This window comes from Lactuca virosa, chromosome 4, assembly GCF_052849685.1.
Source record: "Lactuca virosa cultivar CGN04683 chromosome 4, Lactuca_virosa_CGN04683_v6, whole genome shotgun sequence".
NCBI classification, from domain to species: Eukaryota; Viridiplantae; Streptophyta; class Magnoliopsida; order Asterales; family Asteraceae; genus Lactuca; species Lactuca virosa.
Window position 1 is genome coordinate 7,387,199 of NC_136429.1, and position 6,157 is coordinate 7,393,355.

Sequence of the window (6,157 nt, forward strand, 5' to 3'; positions counted from 1 at the left end):
CATGGATGTAACCCTAATCCTCCATAATATATAAAGGGGTCATTGGCTCACAAAATTGGCACAAGGGTGTGAAAATAAGAGTGGGCCGATTTTAGTGTGCATACATATTCTCTCAAGTTCTTCCAAGGTGTTTTGGTGATTTGTGATTCCATTTGAGGCTTCCACACTATTGGGGCTAAGCTCTTAAAGCTTGAAGACATCAAGCTACATCAAAAGGTATGTCATCTAACTAGAACTTTGTAGTATAGGTGCTTCATAATATGCTAGTTAGGATGAAACCTTGGAATAGTTAATATTTGCATGTATAATAGAGAAAACATAGATTCAGGGTTTATAGGGTTGCATGTACACCATAGGAGTGTTAGAATGCTCAAAACCCAACAAAAATCTTGTGTGGTACAGCTCCTAATGTAGTGGAAAAAGCTTCTTGGAATCGCCTAGAATTGGACTTAAAAAATATAAACATTGCCCGCGTCGTATGGAATCAAATCGAAGACTCAAAAATAAAATGACTGAGCAACACGCCGAGTTGATAGTAGAGAACTCGTCGTGTTGGATCGTAACTCGGACAAAAATCACGTTTTTCCTCTGGAACTCGTCGAGTTGTATGTATGCACTCGACGAGTTTTTGGCTCTGATCAGACAAACTCTTCTTTCTGCTTCAGTTCTGATTTGGTGTTAAAGGAGGGTATTAGTGTAATACACCTCCTTATAATCTTCTGTGATGAGACTCCTTTTAGAAAATATAAACATCAGACGCAACATATCTCTCAAAGTCTTCTAATCTTCTCGTCTACGACTCGACCCCTCACTTTAATTCCCCCACGCTTGTAATTATTCGCTCAATTCTCACCCTAAACTCTGCAAGATCAAAAACACAAAACCACGTAATAAAAAGGCAAACAAACATCAAAATAAAAATCCTAAATTATCCCTAAATACTATAAGTTTAAGAAGAAAAAGAAAAGCAAAGTCTAATGACGGGTTGTCTCCCGCAAGCGCTTCTTTTTGTGCGAGTCTTGAGCTGGACTCTCAACTTAATAAACTTCTAATAAACTCAATGTCCATCCATCCGTTGCGTTGAATATATTTTGTGGACCAATCCGTAAAATTTGGCTCTTTGCTTCAAAAATTGGCCAAACAAGCTTTAATTCATGTAACCCAAGAATCTTGACAAGGGTTGGAACCGGTTGGATACTAATCAGAAATGGATCGTGCTTCAGAACTTTCTCCAAAGTTGGAATCGTCACCCTATGCTTCGAAACACAAACTGGAAAAATAGGGGGCCACGTCGTGGTAATGGTCAATCCACGGCTTGGTTCCTGCAACTCAGCTTGTTCTTGTTCTTCGTCCGACTTCTCTGCTAGCAACCTTTCCAGCTCCTCCAAATCTTTTTCTGGATTAAATTCCTCATCTTGTAACTTTAGCTCTTGTGACTCAGATTGTTCTTGTTCATTAGACAAGATGTTATCTAAACGTCTTCCAAATTTCATCAAATCTTCATCTGAGTCATACTCCTTATCTTCTTGCTCAACTTCCTGTACTACTTCCTCAAGAAAAACATCAAGAGCATCGAGATTTGGAGAATACATAATAAAATTAAATATAAAAATTAAACTAAAAAAAATTAATCAACAAATAAAATAAAAACGATAACAATTTGTAACATCTGGATTCCCAGGTATTCTATGTTATTCATTATTTTGAGTTTGAGAGAAGGACTCGACGAGTCGACGCCTAGACTCGTCGAGTAGGATCACGATTTGCTGATTGGATTAATGAATGGACTCGACGAGTCGGCAGGGTGACTCGACGAGTCCGTGCTGGTGGCAGAAACCCTAAATCTTTAGGCCTATGCCCTATTTAAGGGTCCTTATAGCCCTTATTTGCGGCTACCAGTCCAGAGAGAGAAACCCTAGAGAGCTTGGGCGAGTTGTGTGTGAGAGCAAGCCATTTTAATCCTTTTTGGTGTTGTTTTGCAAATAAGAAGGTGTTTCCAGCTAGAGGAGGTCAAGAGGATTGCTAATCCGTGGTTTTCAAGCTTGGATATGCAGTATTGAGGTAGCAAATCGAACTCTCCTTTTGTTTTGGTTAAGATCTATGAATCTAGGGTTTTCTATACCCTTTTTATGGCTTGAATTGATGAGTTTATGGTCCCTTTATGTGTTAGAATTCAGATCTGGACCCATAGAGGTCCAAAGAGCATTATCCATCTTGCTTTATGAAGTGTTATGGAAGGAATGAACTTAGGTTGCCATTTTTGAGGCTATTTCTTCAAAAGGAACCATATATGTGTTGCATGAGTGTAAAGGTTTCACCTTTACGTGATTAATGGGTATGGAAAGGTCAAATCTATAGGTTAGAGAAGCGGATCTGACCTCAGAAGGTCATTTGAGTGTTGCCATGGACGCTACTCGCCGAGTTCATAAGTAGACTCGACGAGTCGAGTCGGGGTTGCCCCGCGATCCGTGACAGGAGTAACCCGTCGAGTGAAGGGATGACTCGACGTGCCAAGTGAGGCTAGAAGGATTCAGAGGACCCGCATGGACTCGCCGAGTCGCCCATGTGCACTCGACGAGTCGGGTCAAAGTTTGACTGTTGAATTCAGTTGACCTTAGGGTTTTGGTCAAGCTGATTCAGGAGAATTCAGGGAGGGGTAGAATGGCCTTATACCCAATCTTTAGAGATGAGACTATGAGAGGGTATTGATCAGGAATGTTATTCTATTGATTGGAGGAGGCTAGGTCGGGATGTCAAGCACGAGAGTTTATCCGACATCGTACGAGGTGAGTCTTCTCACTATACTGTACCTACGATGGTACCTATGTGTGACCGGAAGGTCTTATATGCTATGAAATGTATGTGCTGTATGCTGTTATATGATATGTATGTGTTATGTATGTTATGAATGAGAATGACCGGAAGGTCATTATGATGTGGACCGGAAGGTCATGATAATATGGACCGGAAGGTCATTACGGGTAGGACCGGAAGGTCTACCAGGGTTGTGGGACGGAAGTCCTCTGAGACACAGTGACCGGAAGGTCTTATAGCCTTGAGTGGCGTATGTGCGTATGTGGTATTTTGGGGAACTCACTAAGCATTTATGCTTACAGTTGTTGTGTTATGTGTTTCAGGTACTAGCGAGGATCGCGGGAAGGCGCCGACATGATCCGTACACACTCATGGAGTCTATGTCTTGAGATTCTGGGATATGTTTTGTTATGATAACATTGAATACATTATGTTTTGATATTACCTTATGAATAAAAGTATGTTTTAAAAATGAAAAATTGTTTTGGAAATTTACGTTGTTACAAGTTGGTATAAGAGCCTTGGTTTGAGGGATTCGGATGCACCTTCGGGTGTATTTGAACTCAAACTGAGGATTTAAGAAAGTTTTTCGTAAACTAAACAATTTTTCTAAAAAGTAAAAGGATTTGAGAAAAGCAGAAGGAAGCAGTGTGTACGATCAGCCAGCGCCCGAACGGTGATTTCCCAAATTATCCTTACATTACGTGTTATGAGATATGTTATGATATGTTATGCATGCTAGAGTAGGCTAGGTATTCATATTAGGACTAGAGTGGCCTGATTTGTGATGCCTTAGCCTAGGAAGATTTCTATTGCTATGTGATGCTTGAGAGTGAGTAGGTAGCAGTGAGGAGCTTATGAGAGGTCTACTGAAGGGTAGCCTATGCTAGCGAGATGTAGAGTACTTGTGATCTGGGATCTTAGGAGGAGGACTTGGGGTGAATACTGATGCGGTGTGGACGGTAGTATAAGGCCCGTACTACTGAAGACACCGGATCAGTGCGCAGTCCAAGTAAGAATCCTTAGGGTACTAGGGAACAAGTAGGGTTGAGTGATCGAGTGCGAGTATACTCGAGCGAGTCTCTGATATTTTATGTTGTATTTCAGAGACATCATGGTTGGGACATGCCACAAACCTGAGACGAGCGGCGTGAGTGACGAGGAGCTTCGTCAGATGATCCACGATGAGGTGGCTGCGGCGATCCGAGCCGAGATTCCGGAGATGTTTGGGTCTATCAAGACCACATTGATTGAGACCTTTGACGAGCGGTTACTAAGGCTGCGGCTGTTGCAGCTACTGCAGCTGTTGCTGCTGCTAGACCTCAGGGGGGTGACTCGATGTTGTTCCGGGAGTTCATCAACACGAAGCCACCGGAGTTTGATGGGACGCAGGATTCGATTGCTGCGATGAGATGGATTTCTGATATCGAGGGATGCTTCTACACCTGTTTGTGTCCGGAGCATTTGAGGGTTCGGTTTGCACTGAACCAGCTTCGCTTGGGAGCGAAGGACCGGTGGAAGTTTGTGACGGCGAACTTCACTCTTGCAGAGATTTCGGAGGTGACCTGGGAGAGGTTCACCATCATGTTCAGAGATGAGTACGTTCCCCCGGTGGAGAGGGAACGGTTGGCACAAGAGTTTTTGTCCCTCAAGCAGGGGACGGAGTCAGTGACTGTGATCACACGGATGTTCCATGAGAGGGCGTTATTTTGCCCTGAGCACGTGTCGTCTGAGCAGGCACGCATGAGTCGGTACTTGAGCATTTTGAGGAGGGATATCAGGGAGTTCGTGGCGAACTCGTCATACCGGACATTTGCTGAGCTCCAGGCAAATGCCCGGAAGAGGGAGATCGAGCTGGAGACTCATGCCCGGGAGGAGGCCGAGTCTCAGGGGAAGGATCGGCGGCCGGCACAGTCTCAACCGGCAGCCAAGCGGGCAAAGCCCGCCGATTCGAGATCTGGAGGCCAGAAGGGCCGCACTTGTGGGAAGTGCGGCAAGGGACATGATGGGGTTTGTCGATCAGGTGCTTGCTACAAATGTGGCAAGGAGGGGCACATAGCCAAGGATTGCCCCAAGGGGTTCATGGTTTGCTTTCATTGCAACCAAATCGGACACCGGAAGGCCGAGTGTCCGCAGCTGCGGGGGACAGCACAGGGAGCACCGCATGGATCCGCCCCTGCTGCCGTGCGAGCTACTGAGGTTCGTCCGGTGAAGGCCGAGGCACCAAAGGCTCGCGGGAGAGCCTTCCAGTTGACAGCGGAGGAGGTCCGCGCAGCGCCCGATGTCGTGGATGGTTTGTATTCTTTCATTTATTTATGCTGAGTTTGAGATATTGTGCTTATATTATGATATGCGTAGGTACTTTTCTTGTGAGTTCTGTACCTGCTTTGGTGTTATTTGACTCGAGTGCGAGTCGGTCATTTGTGTCTTTAGCGTTTAGTCAGCACATCAGTATCCAGCGGGAGGCGTTGAGTCGACCTCTACGAGTTTCCATAGCTGACGAGCGAGCGGTGTATGCTACGGATGTGATTCGAGGATGTGTACTCGAGATCTTCGGTGTTGAGTTCCCGATAGATCTGGTCCCGATTGCGATGGGGGAGGTGTGTGTCATAGTGGGCATGGATTGGTTGAGCCGATTTGGGGCTGTTATAGACTGCGAGCGACAGTTGGTGACGATACGAGACCCTAGTGGGGGAGTACTTACGGTGTACGGCGAGGGTACCTGTTCTGGGTCAGCATTTTGTTCGGCGAGGGTACCCGTTCTGGGTCAGAATATGATTAGGTTCATGTTCACTATTACTAATCCTTAGAAAACATATCAATTCAAACAGTGGCCAATTGGTTAAACTAATAAGTTTCCTAGTTTATTGATTCGGGTTAAGTAAGACTTGTAGTTAGCTAATTAAATTACTAATTCAATTAACTTCTTGTATGGTTGTTCGTCACACAAGCTCACACATTCACTTACCTATTTTCTAATTAATCCCTAGTTTCATGTTCACTATTCCTAGGCATATAATATTGTTTTCACATAAATTATATGAGACAAGCAATTAAGAGATGTTCATGCAACTTAATAGACTTGATAATTAACATAAAATATTTATTGTCAACACATAAGGATCTTTAACAAGCTTAACAAAACAAAATTCACCAAATTAAATAATCCAAGCCATAAAATTCAAACCATAGTTTTAAGTTTGTCTACCCTAAACAAAAGCAAAGAGTTTTTAGCTCATGTCTACAGCAATTAACAATCCAAAAACGAAATCTAATGATGTAAACATAGTTTATGCAAAAGATTAAGAAAAAGTATAGTGTTTATTGCCTTTGATCTCTTCTA